Source organism: Mastigoproctus giganteus, chromosome 12 (assembly GCF_048544385.1).
Source record: "Mastigoproctus giganteus isolate SK-2022 chromosome 12, ASM4854438v1, whole genome shotgun sequence".
NCBI lineage: Eukaryota > Metazoa > Arthropoda > Arachnida > Uropygi > Thelyphonidae > Mastigoproctus > Mastigoproctus giganteus.
The window spans coordinates 14,550,666-14,569,804 of record NC_143586.1 but is presented as its reverse complement, the minus strand read 5'-3'; the positions used below and the strand labels follow the sequence as shown (position 1 = coordinate 14,569,804).

General features: G+C 36.6%; 1 protein-coding gene across 1 annotated transcript in view; it reads left to right on the top strand.

Moving 5' to 3' along the window:
* The first annotated feature begins 745 nt into the window (after positions 1 to 745).
* Positions 746 to 19,139, top strand: part of LOC150076722 (josephin-1-like) — a 103,065-nt gene continuing 84,671 nt past the window's right edge. The window contains exons 1-2 of the mRNA XM_090386315.1: positions 746 to 998; positions 15,620 to 15,720. The gene's annotated coding sequence lies outside the window, so the exon portion shown is untranslated. The remainder of the gene's footprint in view (positions 999 to 15,619; positions 15,721 to 19,139) is intronic.

Sequence of the window (19,139 nt, the reverse complement as noted above, 5' to 3'; positions counted from 1 at the left end):
ATTGAGCTTTTGTCTTTTTTTTTTTTATTTTTTTCCATTTAACTTTGAAGGATAATCAAGTGTCCGTTTAGGTTTTAAAGTCGAAAATAAGTCTGGCCATGTGAATGAGAGGATTCAAGTAACAGTAAAATTAAAGTAAAAAAAAAAAAAAAAAAAAATCTATGCAAATATAATTAACCAGTTTATTTAGGGAATTATTAATCAATGAAATACTTTCATGCGGTACCCATAATGTCATTCTCACATAATAAAAAATATATATATATATTCTTTGTTCTAAAGCGAAACTGGATAATGTTGGCAATACTCACCTAATAAAAGAATGAGACATTAGTTGTAGTTATTAGAGATGACCTCTGAATACTAATAGAGCCAAATTCGTCATTAATTTTAGACAATTAGAAACACTGTATACGTCAGTTCAGTACAGATATATAACTCGTGGAACCATCATGGAATGGTCATGTTTAGGATTTTTTGTTGTTGTTTAATATCATTTAATTCTTAGTTATACTTCATATTTTTTTCGATCCATTTTACTCAATGTTTACCAGCTAAAGGTTTCTTTCATGGGAAGAGTTTACCAGCATCGTTTTGCTTTTATTCCATGTTTTTGTTATGTAATAGTAATGGTATGTGTTCGTGATTTCGTATTATCATTAAACGAAATGTCGTGACGTAACTTTTGAAGGGTGTTAGGAATGCTTCTTTCATTTTAATCGTCGATTGTTACCCTGCACCTGACATGTGGAAGTATGTAGTATAAAATTATGCTTGAAATGTGCATTATTTAAGAATTTCCATGAAAGAAAAGTGGTTTTATTCCACAACATATTGGACGGAATACATGAAACTTCCATTTCTCCATTAGCACCAAAAAAGGATTTTATTTTCGATTTACTGTGTTCACCGAGGCTGATTTTGTGTGTGATAGCAGTCACTTATAGTTACTGCCTAGGTTATAACATCGTTGCGATTTTGTTATCAGTGCGAAATTCGTAAGTAATCATTTGCATCATTCTTTTAAACTACTTGTCTTAATCATTGTATTCTGTTGTATATGTAAGAAGACTAATTCCAACCTGTGGAACCTTCCCGGGGCCTGCGGGATTATTGCAGTCCGCGAATACATATGCCTACCAAAAATTGTAATTTTGATCCTTTAGCATGAATAAATAATATCTCGCCCATTTCAGTATTACAGTTTTTCAAATATATGTTGATGCTGTTGTGGTTTATAACAAAAATTCTTTTACAAGCTGTACTGAATTCATAATTCCATTTTTTTTTATCATATATTAAATCTGTTAACGGATACAACAAGTACAAAGGCCATCATGTGGGGATTAAAAAAGGGAGTATTTGATGTTAAAAGGGAGTTAACAAGTAACGGCAGCTTGTTAACTCCCTTTTAAACCAGGGGTTACCACTGGCTTAGTGCTGTGAAAGATTTTGGAAAGTGTGGGTACCTGTGTGTATCATTGCACCATACAATTAAGATCATTATTTATTTATACTTGAAATTGCTGGGAGCAAACTGTCATTGTAGTCCAAAAAATATTGTACCAGGAAAAGGAAGGTGGGGAAGGGGAAGAACACATTTAATTCAAGTAAATTTAAGAGAGTGTCTTGCTACAAGAGCAGTGGGGAAACTACAATTTCTGCCCCTGTTTTTTCCCAGTGAGATATATAAATGCCAAGTGAATTTTTGGTGATAACTGGGGTTGAATATGTGAGCTGAACTACATTATATCTTACAAAACAGGTAAAATATCAATGTAATGAGTCAGTACTACATTTAGAAAAGAAATTTTTAATATTAGTATTGGCAAAATGGAAGTAAAGCTTGTACAACACCAACCAAAAAAAACCAAACTTATTAACCCTGTTCCAGTTATTAATTTATTCAAACTACCCATCACACAACATTAAGCAGAAGTTTATTCCAATAATTGATTAATTTTTGCCTAAATGCAAATTTCTGCACATTTATTCTGCAACCATTCCTTTTCCAATTTAAATTTATGACTCCTTGTGTGTTTCATCTGAGGAAAGAGTAAAGGTGCCATTAGAATATAGTTTACTTAAGCCTTTTTAAAGCTGAGACACTTAATTTAGATCACTGTACAGATGCCTAGTTTATAAAACCTCAGTCTTTCTTGGTAAGAATACCCCCGCCCCCTTAACTAATCCTGTTGTTCTTCTCTGAACCAAAAAATAGAATATTTTTTAAGTATTATATATGACAAATTTTTTTTTAAAAGTTTAATTCACATAGCAAATAAAAATATAAAATATCTTAAGTTTTTCCTTCTATGCTTATTTTAAAATGTTTTAGAAAAGTTAAAATGTTAGTAGTGGCAAATGATGCAAGAATTTGAAACAAACTTCTATCACATCAGATGGAAATGTTCTAACAATCAACTATCTACTGGCTGAAGACAGATTTCTACAACCATCCTTCCTAAATTTGAATTTGTGCCCCCTAATGTAGGTGTGTGTGTGTTGTCTGAGCAAGAGGAGCAGTGCCATCAGCACTGAGATTGCTCAGTCCATTCAAAACTTTAGACACTTCAATCAGATCTCCCTGCAAGTGCCTATTCTGAAGACACTGCATTTTGCAGTACTGAAGCCTTTCTTGGTAAGAGCTTTCTTTTGTTCCTCTCATCGATCTTGTTCCTCTTCAATGCACCCATTCCAAAAGAACCATGTCCTTGCTAAAATGAGGCTTTCAGACCTGCTTGTAGTACTCAAGGTGTGGCCTAACCATTGCTTATGTAATGGGATTATCACCACCTTATCCATGCTTATTCAATGTAACAGTGCATGCATTAATTCAATATATGTGGTCGGCACATCATCCATGAGATCACCAGTTTTTTTCCCAGCCCAGAGTTCATCTTTAAATCCTCAATAGGTTTACTGATGTTCTATGGTATGTTCAATAAAAACAATAACCACCTATTATACTAAATAGGTATATTAAAAAACCTAAATTCTTCATTTGCTTTTAATATTCCTTGATAATTCCAATTATCACACAAAACTGAGGTAGCATCATAATTTGCCTTCTAGTTGGTATGGAGAACACAATGGCCACTCATCATCAGTGGACCTAACACATCATAACTTTAGTTGTTCATGCACCATAAAAACCAAAACCTAACCAAGCTTGTTATCAGTTCAAATAAACTTCAAGATTATTAATTTTTTTTTTTTTTTTTGCAATAATATTTAAATTTATCTGATCCCAGTATCCAGAAAATATCTCTCAATAAACTCTACCTCCTCCTCCCAATGAATCTTATTAATTAATCAAATAATTACCTAAAAAATAATTTACTCTTGAAAACAATAGGCAGGACAGAAAGATGAGGGAGGGAAGTTATGCTCTTAATTAAGAAGTGCATAGATTCTAAGGCAGTAATCCAAATTGATATAGGTTGCCAGTGTAGTATTGAATTACACTGAGTGGATAGAAATCATGGGATACCTATCTAGTAATGGGTAGGCCCATCTTTTGCCCAGGGCAGTCACACAGCGAGGCATAGTCCACTAGTTCATGAAAGCATTCCACAGGTATTTCCATCCATGCTTGCTGCACCACTGTCCATAATTCCGTCTCATTCCTGGGTGGAGAATCCAAAGCTCGTATGGACCTTTCCACAGCATCCCAAAGATGCTCCTCAGGGTTCATGTCTGGTGAACAGGGAGGCCATTCCATGGTGGTAAAATATGCAGAATGCTCTTTGAACCATGTTCTAGTCACCACAGCTTTGTGGGAAGGTGCATTGTCTTGCTGAAAGAGTCTTGCTCTGTGAGTGCACGATGTCCATGAAGCAATGCTCATAAAAAAAAAAAAAATGCTTCATAAAAAAAAAAAATGCAGATGGTCTGCAAGGATGGACATGTAACCTGGACCATTCAGAGATGCATTTAGACATACCAGAGGTCCCAACTGTGCCAGTTGAACATGCTCCAGACCAACCATCCACCTGCCTGAACATTTCCTTGTTGACATGACTGGTGTATAGCTTCTTGCAGTTTTTGCCAGATACGCACCCTCCTGTCCACTTGAAACGGAACTCATTGGACCAGGAGACCAGTCTCTAATCATCCAAAGTCCAGTGCCAATATTCTTTTGCCCAGTTGAGGCGTAGAGTCCTGTGTCATGGTGTTAGCAATGGGACTCTGGTGGGTTGGCAGCTCCCATAACTTATTGCAACTAATGATTGCGTGATGGTCTTGGTGGAGACATTTCTGGCATCTCTCTCTCTCTCGTTGAAGTCGGTGGTGATTTGTGCCACTGTCTCTCTCTCTCTCTGGTTGGTTGAAGCAATGCGAGACGATGTTATGGCCATGTTCATCCATCGCCTTTCCCTGCCCACAGTGCTGTCCATGATGAGATGTTATTCTGGAAATGGCTTTTTCCCCGATACACTCTTGATACTGTTAAATGAGGATAGTGCAATTTCTGTATCACCTCCACGATAGAGTGACCCATGCATCAAGCACCCGCTATCATCCCTCTTTCAAATTTGGTTAGCTCACAATGTCTATCCATACTGACATTGAATTACGTGAATGCAGTATACCTATATACCTGCTAAGCAGTGGGTTCGTCCACTAGCAAGAAGTGTGACAGTGTTGCGCTGCCCAGGAACCAGGTATCCTTAGAATTCTGTCCTTTCAGTGTACATGGGTGATGCAAACACTGAGAAAATGGAAAGAAGAATAAGAATATTATTGGACAAATGAATGTGATGAGTATAATGAGCAATTACACAGATATCATTTGCAAATTTCTTTCAGTGGGCTACAACATTATCATGGGGATATTATCACTCACTGGAACTTGTGGTTATTCCATAAGTTTCATTCAGTTACTCACTCGGTAGTAGAACATTTCTGGGTTTAATGAATGACTGTTTTCTATACCAGCATTTGGAGACACAACAAGAGAGAGCAATATTCTTGATCCAATTATGAGCAACGATTCTTCATGCATTAAGAATCTTCAGATAACGAACTCCCTAGGTGACATTGATCACGGTGTCTTGATATGGGATTTATTTAAAAGATATAACTACTCTTTCTAATGTAAGGGATTTTGGTTTCACAAAAGTAATCATACTGGTCTTAACATAACTGCCAGATTTACAATGGCGAATTTTTTTTTACACAATTTAATCCTTCTATGTCTTACCACCATAATATAGTTGGTGAAAGTTTCTCCATTATTTTTGCAAAAACTCAGTTTATCATCTTTATTTTTGAAAAAAAAAAAAAAAAAAACTACATTAAAATTGGATTTTTTTTTTTTTTTTAATTTTGCAATTTTCTGCTTTTTTTTTATTAATGAATTGAATTTGGGTATTCTGTAGTAGATCTATGTTGCAAAATAGAAATGTAGGAGAATTGCATTGCTTTCTGTTATGTTCATTTATTTCATAGTACTGTATAGCAAAGCTAATTCATTTCTTGCAGTAAGATGCCAAAGAATATTGATGTAAAATTTCAGAAGACATGCAATATTTTCCATGTATTGTAAAATCTGAAAAACAATAAGATGTTCACCTTGTTGTACAGTATGTATATGTAATTTTTTCAGTTTCAAAGCAGGAAATGCAGAGTAGAGAAATCAGACATTTGCAAACAAATAAGCATAGTGTGCAATGCATAGAAACAAATGCAAAAAATAGATGTATTTCATGGTGGTGATGATATGTTATGTTATGTGCTGAATATGTAGAATAGATGTGCAGAAATTTGCCTTTGTTTAATTGCTGGAACAAACTTCTCTTTCATTGTGGAAATTGATAGCTTAAATAAATACAAAGGAAAAACTGGACAAACTTTTGGAGGGAATGGATGGGTGAAATGGGAATTTTTTTTTTTTTTTTTTTTTTTTTTGGTGATGCTGTATAAGCTTGCTTTCTTGCATCATAGCTTCTAATAATACTATTGCTAATATTTATTTGCATCATTTATCATAGAACAGAATCTTTTTCTGAGTTGTGCTGATCATGCGGGGGTGTTGTTCAGAAATATGTTTCCTGATACATGAACAAAAACATTAAGCATCATTATCAGAATTGCACAGATAGGAAAAGAAGAGGTAGTGATGGCTCTGAAGAATGAGTCATCACTACTTTCTTGATTACAGCTACAATAATCAAGGAAGAATCAAAATGATTGCAAGCTATATCCCATTGTGGTGACATCTTTTGTAATAAAAAAAATATTGCCATATTGAAAGTAACTTGCCCCCAGTACCACATTAGAAGGTAACTCTGCAGGCTACAGCACTGGATATCTTCTTAACAGCCTGAAAGCATGGGGGATTCCTCAGAAAGACTGTTTGATACTAAGTGTTGATAATGCACCTGTTATGGTAGGCCTAAAAACTGGAGTAACAAAGGTATTAAAAGAGGAGATTGAGCACTTGATAGTAATAGGCTTTTCTTGTTATCATATTAACTGATGTATTGAAAAGGGAGCTGCATGCCTTCCAGTGAAATTAGATGATTATTTGGTGGAAATTTACTACTAGCTAGAAGGAAAGATGAAAGCAATCCTGAACAGACTAAACAAGTGGATTTCTAGGCATGTTATCTTCACTTGTGTGGAAAGTCTGTTCATGTTTCTCTTTTCTGGCATGAATAATGCAATTTTCTTGTTTCTTTTAAATGGTGTATCTGAAAATCTATGTTCAGATTTTCAGATATACCAACAGCTGAAAATCTGAACATAACCGTTCACTCCAGTGTACCTCACATTAATGTACTGAGATCATTACTTTATAAATATGTAGTAGTAGTGGCACATGATGCAAGAAAGCAAGTGTAGGAGCTTATGCAGCATCAGCCAAAAAAAAAAAAAAAAAATCACACCATTCCCTCCAAATGCCTGTCCAGTTCCTCCTTAAATTTATTTAACCTATCAACTTCTACAACGACAGATGTAAGTTTGTTCCAGCAATTAACCACCCGCTGGCTAAAGGCAAATTTCCGCACATCTATTCTACATCTGTCCTTTCTTAATTTGAACTTATGTCCCCGTAGGTTGGTAATCTGAACAAGTGGAAGGATCCCATCAGAATTCAGCGTGCTCAACCCATTCAAGGCCTTATAGACCTCAATCAGATCACCGCGCAGGTGCCTAGTCTCCAGCCACTGCAATTTGCAGAACTTAAGCCTCTCTTGGTAAGAGAATCCTTCATTCCCCTCACCAATCGTGTTGCTCTTCTCTGTACACGCTCAAGCAAATCTACATCCTTCCTAAAATGAGGCCTCCAGACCTGTACGCAGTACTCAAGGCGTGGCCTGACCATTGCCTTATACAGAGGGACAATCACCTCCTTTTCCCTGCTAGCAAAATTCCTATATATCATTGACAAAACCCCATGACCCGCCCTAGCAGCCTGTCTGCACTGCTCAGAAAACTTCATATCTGACTGCACAATTACTCCCAGATCTTTTTCATTTTCTACCACCTTAAGTGTAGTACCACACAGTTGGTACGTTTCTCTGGGGTTACTTCTACCCATATGCAGTACTTTGCATTTGTCAAGGTTCAACTTCAGTTGCCACTTCTTAGCCCATCTGCCCAAATTATCTAGATCCTGTTGCAGTAGCACACTGCCATTACTGTCATTAACAACCCTGCCAACCTTTGTGTCATCTGCAAACTTCGACATTAAGCCTGATATACCTTCATCAATATCATTGATAAATACACAAAACAACAGTGGACCCAACACTGAACCCTGTGGGACTCCACTAATAACATTAGTCCACGAAGAGCAGCACCCATTGATTACCACCCTCTGTCTTCTCCCACTTAACCATCCTTTTATCCATTGTAGCAACTTACCCTTAATACCATTCTGCTCCAATTTGTACAGTAGTCTTCCATGCACAAGTGTCAAAAGCTTTCCTGAAATCCAAGTATATGATATCAAAATTATTTTTTGCATCCAGTTCCTTTGTGACCACATCATAATAACCAATCAAATTTGTCAGACAAGACTTTCCCTTAACAAACCCATGCTGTGTTTGAATTATTGCTGCAGTCTTGTCTAGATGATCCTGCAATACATCTTTAACCAGCGACTCCATTATTTTACCCGGAACAGAAGTTAAACTAACTGGTCTGTAATTACTCGTGTCACCCTTCGATCCACCTTTGTGAATTGGGGACACATTTGCACATCTCCAGTCCGTGGGAACCTCCCCTGAGTCCAAGGATGCTCTCATAATTATGGCTAAGGGTTTGCTTAGTTGCTTTGCCGCCTCCTTTAAAATAACTGGATAGATCCCATCCACCCCAGGTGCCTTTCTTATGTTTAACTTCAACAATTTCTCCTCCACTTTGCTCTCAGTTATTACAAAATCATTAAGCACCCTGCTACAATTTGATAACCTTCTTCCATTTTCAAATTGTAATAATTCCTCACGTGTGAATGTAGATGCAAAATACTCATTCAGTTTGTTTGCTATCTGAGCAGGATCATCAACAGTCGAACCATCGATGTCAAGTGGACCAATCATATTCTTCCCCTTCCTTTTAGAGTTTATATAAGTAAAGAAATCCTTGCTGTTTTTCTTAGCATCTTTTGCCAAAGATTTCTCGTAATCCGCCTTCGCCTGCCGAACCTCCTTTGTGACCTGATTACAGACTAGCTTATATCTGCCACAGGCTTCTGCGTCACCTGATAATTTATATGCATCCCATGCATTTTTCTTCTCTGTCACGAGTCTCATTAGTTCATTTGATAACCATTTAGGCCTAAACCTTGAACGATATTTCTTAATCGGTATGTAAAGTCTAGTAGCTTCCACGATTAATTCTTTGAATGCTTCCCACTTAGAATATACTGTTTGTAACATCGTCAGTTGATCCCACTGTACAGAATTTAAAAACTGTCTGAGACCACTGTACTCCCCTTTACGGAAGCCAAAACCCTTTCCTTTACCCCTGACGGTAGTTACCTCTTTGAGTAAATCCCACTTCAGTACACTGTGATCACTGCCACCTAGTGGTTCCTTTATCTGCAAATTCTTAATACACGAATGATCACTGCTGATAACCAGATCAAGAGTGTTACTTTCTCTGGTTGCCTCTCGAACATGCTGCTGCAGAAAACAATCATTCAATAACTCCACAAAAGTCTGACTAGTGTGTGAGTGACCAACCCACAAGTTCCAGTCAATATCTGGGAAGTTAAAATCCCCCATTATAAGACATTCTGATTTACTGGCCCACTCTATTTCTCTGTACAATTGTTCATTGTACTCATTCAAGTCATTAGGCCTATAACACACTCCTACTCTTATTTTTCCTTTCGCAGTGCTTATCTCACACCAAACTGACTCAACAGAGCACTGTTCATCTATATTAACAGGGTGCACTTCCTTTGATTTTATGTTTTTCTTAATTAACAGCATAACACCCCCCCCTCCCTTTCTGTCCTGTCTATCCTTTCTGTACTCATTGTACTCCCCAAATTCCAGTTCTGCATTCCTTATATCTTTGTGACACCATGTCTCTGCTATCCCAACAATATCCGCCTTTGATGTCTTGACCAACACTTCAAATTCATCAAATTTATTTACTATACTTCTAGCATTGGTATACATGCAAGCATACATGCTCCTATGCCTATTCCTTGTTACCCTAACACATCCCATATACCCAACTATTCCATGATGACTGCCATCCGTCCCTGAAACCCCCAACACCCCTCGCTCCAGGTCGCTTCTTATTCTAATAGAAGTTGTGCAAGAATCACCTTCACCTCTGCCTGCGGTTACTGTTAAACTATTAGTCTTTGTATCCCCCCAAACTAGCAGTTTTCCGACCCACCTAACACTGCCTCGATAGCATCAGCAAATATTCTTGCACCCTTTCTATTTAAGTGTATCCCATCCCTGTAGAAGCAATCTCTCCTGTTAACAAGTACAGTCCAGGCTGAAAAAAATTCTACCCCTTGAGCCTTGCACAATCTTTCCAGGGCCGAATTGATCGACAAGGCTCTCGTCATGTACTCCCTCCTATCGTGTCTGGGCAGAATTGCAGACACTTTCAAATTCAACCCTATGTTTAAGAATGTTATGTGCAAATTTATTTTACTAACAGTTTTCAAATTTTCCATTCTGGAAATCAATTTCCAGAATGGAAAACCAGAAGGATGATTCTGATCTAGGCATTTTTATTTCCAAGGTTGTGGAGAGCAAGTCTAAAAAAAAGAGAAAACTGTACTTTAGTTCAGTGAAGAAGTACTTTATGGTTGTTTATGACTCTGGTGCACAAGTTACCACAGAAAAATGTTCTTATCAATAATGAGGTAGCACAAATTTCTTTAATTGGCAGTGTATCACTTTGAAATTTGAAATTTTTTGTAGATAAGTTTCCAGTACTTCTTGGTTGTTAAATGTAAATAATTAGATAAAGCAATAAATGTTTAGCAGCATAAGTTCTGTCAGTTTTGGTGTTAGAACCTACCTTTCACTATTTTGAAAGAAGAAAGAAATGGCGTGCAATGGTCAGGAAAGTGACAGCTACATAAACAATCTTAAACATATAGGAAATTATCCAAAATCATGCTTGTCATTTTAAACATTTCTCACAGTGATGCTGAGTATTCATACAGGTTATAAAAAAAAAACTGAGTTCAGATTTTCTCTTTCTGGTAAAGTGTGGAAAATGCTTCTGACAGCCAGTCTATACATAAGGTTTGTTCGTGTCAGACGGCACCTGGGATTTCTCCCATCTCCGCAGCCAGTAGTACCATTTTTATTAGTAATAACAAATGATTCAAAGAAGTAAGCTTGCATAGTACCAACAAAAAAAAAAAAAGGAAAAAACTAGCCACCTCATCCATCCATCATCAACCCTAATAATTTGTGTATTTTTTTCCTTAAATTTATTGAAATAATCTGCCTCTACAACACCAGATGGAAGTTAGTTCCAAAAATCAGTCGCTGTATAGCAGAAAGCAAATTTTCATACATTGATACTACTACTATCCTTTTTCAGTTTAAATTTGTTACCCCACCTTATGTGTGTCATCTCAACAACAGTTAGGATGCCATCTGCATTTAATTTACTCAATGTATTAAAATACTTACACTTCAATAAGATCCCCTTGCAGATGCCTAGTTTTGAGATGATGCGGTTTGCACAACCAAAGTCTCTTAAGTTAAATGTACCCTTTTGTGTCCCTGACTAATCTTGTTTCTCTTCACTTCACCCATTCCAACAGATCCATATCTTTTCTGAAATAGAACTTCCAGACCAGTACTCAAGATGGGATCTCCATTACCGCTAATGGGCCATAAAACTCGTAAGCAAACAAACAAAACAAATCACCATTACTTTATACAACAGGACAATTGCCTCTTTATTCTTGCTTGGGAAAATTCCTCTATATCATTGAAAGAACCCCGTGAGCTGGCCTAGCAGCCTGCCTACACTGCTCAAAAAATTTGTCAGACCTTCTGGTCTTGTTTTTTTTTTCACTGGCTTGAATGCAGACCCCCCCCACCAAATTGATATATTATTCTGGGATTACTGTTAAACCTGAATTGCCACTTGGTCTGTGGTCTGTTGCTACTTAAAAAAAAAAAAAAAAAGTAGACGCAGACCATCTGAATCTGGCTACTTTTTTAAGGTCTTATTGCATCATCATATCCTGATTTTTGTCACTAACCACCCTGTAAACCTTTGTGTCAGCTGCAGACTTGGACATTAAACTTGTTTTGTCTACATAAATATCATTAGTAAATATTGAAAACAGTAAAGAGCCCAGCCCAGCACTGAACACTGAGGAACTACACTAATAACATTAGTCCAAGATCAGTACGCTTTAATTCTTACTTTCTGATACTCAACCATCACTTTATCCGTTGCATTAACTTGTCTCTTGTCCAAATCTTTTATGTGGAACAATATCAAAATTATTATTTTTTGCATCTAGTTCCTTTGTTACATTCAAAATTTGCATTATAGTAGCCAATCAGATTGGTTGGTCAAGACCTTCCTTGCATCGCTGCTGTGATCCATACAACTGCATTTCTGTCAAAAAGATCAGCAAATATTCTTGCACCCTTACTATTTAAGTGAATCCCATCCTTGTAGAAGTGGCGCATTATAGCCTTAGTTGCTAATGTGCCAATCAAACCCAAATCAAATCAAATCCCTGTAGAAGCAGTCTCTCCAGTTAACAAGCACAAACATAGCTGAGAAAAATTCCACCCCATGAACCTGGCACAATCTCTCCAGGGCCAAATTGATTGACAAGACTCATCATATATTCCCTCCTATCGTGTCTGGGCAGAATTGCACACACTTCCAAATTTAATCCTAACTCCCAATTTTTTTTCAACGTTGACCTATACTTATGTAAGTCCTCAGATCTACTCTTAATGTGATTAGTGCCAACATGTACAACAATATCACCTTTTGTGCCCTTAAAAGATGCTATCTGCCCTACAACGTAATTAACTTTTGTCCCCTGATCCTATTCCACTTATCCTTTTTGTACAACATGTTTCCCTGACAATAGTTACCGATAATAACTAGATCCTGTGTGACCAGCACATTCTGCCTTGAAGATTGCCGCTGTGTTGCCTGATGCACAAGAGTGAGCTCTGCCATTGAATTAGGCAGCTGAGAGCTTGATGGGCCCCATTTTAATTGCTTCAAGGGCATCTACCCTACTCTTCTAACTCTCATAGAATTGGTGCCTAATTTTTTCACACACTCTCTGCACTTAGCACACACAAAGACAACCTCCTTGGTTAGATATGTTCTAGAAAGGTCTGCAAGTTTTTACAAGTTGCACATTTTTTTAGGCTGTGACACATTGGAGAAACCCCCCTTCAGTTCTCCCCCCGAGCCACAGCACTCCCCCCCTGTTACTTTGTGTCCGTTGCTTTGCTGCTGGGGTATGAGTTCTGTTTAAATACAATTTAATTGATTAGCACTGAAAATTAATAAAATTAATACTTTTAATTGACAATACCACACTAAGCTAATAGATTCCTAAATGCAGTGATATATATTATGCTATCTAGTTTCATGTTATACCTTATGCTATCAAGTTTGAGATATACGTTATGCTATACTGTGACAATCAAAATGTTAAATTAGTTATATCCTTAGCTAAACGAAAAAAAAAAAAGCCCAACAAGTGATTAGAACCTTAATGCTACTTGTTTATCACAATTAAAAACTTATTATTCCTCTGTACTACTGGTTATGTGATGTGATATTCATGGCAAAACACCAATACAATAGCTGTATTAGTAGTGAGCTGTAACTTATAAAATCACTAGATAAATTTAAAAAAATAAGCTAATGAAGGTGACTAAGACTATTCAATCTACATTGTAAACAGTGGTGCATTATACCTTCATGGGGGCCCCAAGGCAAAATAGAATTTGGGGATCCCATCTTTACTTTCATGGGGGAGCCCATCTAAAGAAAAAACTAATAAAGAACGTTTTCAATTTCATTTTATTGTGACAACAAAACAAACAAATTATATGACATAAGAACTAAATATAAAATATCAAAATTGGTAAAACCATTTTTGAAAAATATGTAATTTTTCAAATTAATCTTGAAGTTATTGAAAGTAGAAGGCAGTAGAAAGTTCAGTTTCCGATAAAAACTTACTTAAAAACAGCATGAGTTTTTGAAACAGTGATTTTGGAGACCCTAGGCAGATGTCTGTTATGCCTATAGGATAATGTGCCACTAATTGTAAAACACAATTTATTATATTAATTATTCAAGGGGATGGTAAAAATGTCCAAAAAACTTATCCGTTTGTATGAGCTTAAAAATTCAAAAGTCCTGGAACTTATAATTTCTTATAATCACTGATTCAGACTTCATGATTTAATAAATTGAATAGCTGTAGTATACTATCAACACCTTCATGATGCAGTTTATTGAAATCCTGGAAGAAATAAATAGTTGAAAAATGAGTTATATAAACATATAGTTAATATTTTTACTGTGATTAATGTATAGTAAGTAACTAGTAATAATTCCTAATTTATGTAATAAATTTATAAAAAAAAAAAAGAGGTTCCTACAGACTGAGGTATGCAAATGTCTCTCCTATTTACAATTCACATTTTCATCATATTCATTAGAGACTTCTGTATTATGTTTTACCTTATAAAACTACTAGAAGTACCCTTGTGAAAATTTTTGCAATTGGTAGCAGAGTTTTTCTCTAGCTGTCCTAAAGAAATGTAGTTTGTGTTTTGTTGTGAGTAGGTAAGTCAATACATGTTGAATCTTTTCTTATTTCTGTAATAACATGGCACCTCCTTAGCCAGGTGGGAAGGAGCAGCAGTGTGTAGCACACGCTTCTTGATTAGATCGGGGTTCGAGCCCGTCACCACCAAATACAGAGGATGCGGAAAGGTCAGGGAATGACCACCGCATATCCTGGAGCAATATGGCCTTAGTTGCTAATGCTCCTAAAAACCAAATAACAACAACAACAACAACAATAATTTCTGTAATATAAAACTATTCTTTCTTTTAAGGTAGGTAGTGCTAGTGGAGAAAATTGGCCCATTCTGTAAAATAAAACTATTTGGAATTTTTATATTTTCTCATGTTTCTGCACACGTATAAGAAATATCTTCAATTTGAGGCCAGATCGGTTAGGCTTATTGTACACAATGGCTACAGCTAACTGTACTCATTGCAAAAATTTTGCAATTGGTAGCAGAGTTTATTATTTATATATATATATATATATTTTTTTTTTTTTTCAGAACAAAGGACACGATTGTGCAAATAGTTAATCAGAAAAAAATGTCTTATCAACTTAGACAACTGTTTGTTTAACAGTTAACATCTTCCTGTGGATCCATCTATGAAGTGAATGTTGAACTATTCTCGTTTGTAGCACAAAACTTGCCCATTCCATAAAATAAAACTATTCAGAATTTTTAAATTTCAACAACTTTCTGCACACCTAGGAAAAAATAGCTTCAATTTGAGACCACTTCAAGCTCAATCGGTTAAGCCTATTGTTCACACTGACCGTCAAAAGAAAACGGCTTCCGTATTAAATATATAGATTCTTGAATATATGTTTGCATGTGATCTTGCCCTTGAGTTTTGTATGTATGTACAAAAACATCGTGTATCATTTTAAAGGTTTTGGTGAGGATTGAAGTTTATGATATTAGTGTTAAATAATTAATTTTTAATTAGTAATTATATAATTTCATTATTAATTTTTATTACCAAATTGAGAAGTTTGGCCACTGATTGAGGTGGAGCAGTGGATCTCAGTATGAGTATTATAAACAGTTGAGTACATCAGTTTTTTGGTATATGCAATCAAACGTTACTGTAGACACTGAGCATTTTCTTGCTTTTTTTTTTTTTTTTACCCTTGTGTTTAATTCTTGTTGCAAAAAAAAAAGTCGAAGTAATATTAATGATAGATTTGAGTGGGCTCATTACTGGAAATAGACACAATATTAAAATGTAGCATTTATTTTTAATATAATCAGTAATAAATAATTTGTGCAAAAATGAAATATAACAATATGTTTTATGTTTGAAATCTTGCTTGCAGTCTAATAACTAACCTTCCCTGTTGAATTCGAGAAATTTCATCATCTAACTGGATGCTAAGTATCATGGACAGATTGATCACAGAGCCCAACGTACCTCTTGGTAAGTGTCAATTTAATGTCTCGCATGCATATTACATCAAAGCAAAAATAAACATATATAATCATAACCAACGTATTCAGATAAAGAAAAAATGAATTATTTTTTCACTATTTCGATTGTGCTTAGCCAGCAGAGACAGAATTTCCTTGGGAAGCATATAGTGTAATTTTTTAGGTGCTTTTAAAAATCTTTTGCAATGTGGAATGCAGTGTTGATATAAATACAGACAACTATAATATCTTTGAATGCAGTCAAATTTCAAAAAATATTTTAGCATTAGTAGTTGCAAAATAGTGTAAGGAACCAAGTTTATACAGCATTAGCCAAAAAAATAAATAAAAAGCTACACACTTCATTTGTCCATCCCTTCTATTAATTTGTCTAATCCTTTTAAATTTATTCAACGTGCTCTCATGGCACCAGATTTTTTTTTAAATAAAAACTCCAAACACAAGAGGTATTAGAACCTATGTTACTTAGTACTGTGCATGGGTTGGAGGTTAAGAAGATGAAAGAAGATATTTGTTGACATTAGACTTGAACTTCTGTAGATTGTAATTTTCAGGAAATAAATATGAAGGGAGGCTGTTCCAGAAAGCAGAAGTTGAATGAATAAATGAGGAAGAAGAAAAGTTGGTTCTGTGAGTTTGAAGTTGGACAATAAAAGGATTTGGTTGGTTGCGGCACTTTAGCATTAGTAGAGGCATTTGATGCAAGAAAGCAAGCTTATGCAGCATCAGCCAAAAAAAAAAAAAAAAACCCACTTCCACTTCACCCCTCTGTTCGTTCAAAATACCTGTCCAGCTGAGCCTTAAACTTATTTAGGCTATCAACCTCCACTACAAGGGATGGAAGTCTGTTCCACCAACCACCCACCCGCTGGCTAAAGGCAAATTTCCGCACGTCTATCCTACATCTGTCTTTCCTCAATTTGAATTTATGCCCTCTCAGGTGATTATTCTGAGCTAGAGGAAGAATCCCATCAGCATTGAGCATGCTCAAACCATTCAAGGCTTTATACACCTCTATCAGATCACCTCGCTGGTGCCTAGTCTCCAGACACTGTAATTTGCAAAACTTAAGCCTTTCTTCGTAAGAGCACCCCTTTGTTCCATTCACTAATCTTGTTGCCCTTCTCTGTACTCGTTCCAGCAGCTCTACATCCTTCTTGAAATGAGGCCTCCAGACCTGTATACAGTACTCTAGGTGTGGCCTGACCATTGCCTTATACAAAGGAATAATCACCTCCTTATCCCTGCTGGAAAAATTCCTGTATATCATTGACAATACTCCATGAGCTACTCTTGCAGCCCGTCTACACTGCTCAGAGAACTTCATATCTGCCTGCACAACCACCCCCAAGTCCCTTTCATTCTCTACCACTGTCAGTGTAGTACCACAGAGTTGATACGTTGCTCTGGGGTTGCTGTTTCCCATGTGTAGTACCTTACATTTGTCAATGTTAAACTTCATTTGCCACCTCTCAGCCCATCTGCTCAACCTTTCCAGATCCTGTTGCAGCAGCATAGTGTCAGTAGTATCCTTGACAACCCTGCCAACCTTTGTATCGTCTGCAAACTTGGACATTAAGCTATCATCATCAATGTCATTTATAAATACCATCATCAATATCATTTATAAATACAGAAAACAATAATGGACCCAACACTGAGCCCTGAGGGACTCCACTAATAACATTAGTCCACGATGAGCAGTGTCCATTGATTACCAATCTCTGTCTTCTCCCCCTCAACCACCCCTTTATCCATAGCAGCAATTTGCCTCCAATGTCACACTGCTCCAATTTGTGTAGCAGTCTTCCATGTGCAACAGTATCAAAAGCCTTTCTAAGATCCAAGTATATAATATCAAAGCTATTCCCTGCATCCAGTTCTTTTGTGACTGCATTATAAATATCCAATCAAATTGGTCAGGCAAGACTTCCCCTTAACAAAACCATACTGTGTCCGAGCTATAACTGAAGTCTTGTCTAAATGATCCTGCAGTGCTATAACTGAAGTCTTGTCTAAATGATCCTGCAATGCTTTAACTAGTGAGTCCATTAATTTTCCTGGAACAGAAGTTAAGCTCACAGGTCTATAATTACTTGTGTCAGCCTTTGATCCTCCTTTGTCAATTGGGGTCACATTTGCACATTTGCAGTCTATGGGTACCTCCCCTGAGTCCAAGGAAGCTCTCATAATTATGGCTAAGGGTTTGCTTACTTCCTTTGCTGCCTCCTTTAATATAACTGGATAGATCCCATCCACCCCGGGTGCCTTTCTTGTGTTTATCTTCAACAGTTTCTCCTCCACTTTACTCCCAGTTATTTCAAGATTCTGTAGCTTACTGCTAGAGTTGAATACACCTCTGGCATTCCCCTCGCTGAATAACTCCTCATGTGTGAATGTCGATGCAAAATATTCATTTAGTTTGTTAGCTACCTGAGCAGGGTCATCAACAGTTGACCCATCAATATCAAGTGGACCAATCTGATTCATCCCCTTCCTTCTAGAGTTTACATAAGTAAAGAACTCTTTGCTGTTTTTCTTTGCATCCCTTGCCAAGGATTTCTTGTAATCTGCCTTCGCCTGCCTAACCTCCTTTGTAACTTGGTTGCATATCAACTTGTATCTATCATAGGCTTCTGTGTCATGTGTTAATTTGTAAGTATCCCATGTATTTTTCTTCTCTGCCATATGCCTCATTAGTTCATCTGACATCCATTTTGGCCTAAACCTTGAACAATATTTCTTAGTTGGTATGTAAAGCCTAGTAGCTTCCAAGATTAATTCTTTGAATGCTTCCCATTTTGAATTTGTTGTTGGTAACATCATCAGTTGGTCCCACTGTATAGAATTTAAATACTGTCTCAGTCCATCGTAGTCGCCTTTACGGAAGCAATAACCCTTCCCTTTACCCCTAATGGTAGTTACCTCTTTGAGTAAATCCCACTTCAGCACACTGTGATCACTGCCACCTAGTGGTTCATTTATCTGCAGATTCTTAATGCATGAAGAATCACTGCTGATAATCAAATCAAGAGTATTACTCCATCTAGTTGCCTCCCGAACATGCTGATGTAGAAAACAATCATCCAATAAATCCACAAAAGCCCTGCTAGTGTGTGAGTGACCAGCCCCCAAATTCCAGTCAGTATCTGGGAAATTAAAATCTCCCATTATAAGACTCTCTGATTTACTGGCCCACTCTATTTCCCTGTACAGTTTCTTATTATACTCATCAAAGTCATTAGGTCTATAGCACACTCCTACTCTCAATTTTGATCTCCCAATGCTTATGTCACACCAAACTGACTCAACACTGCACTGTCCAGCGATGTAGACTGGCTTCACTTCCTTGGTTTTTATGTGTTTCTTAACTAATAGCATAACCCCTCCCCCCTTCCTATCCTTTCT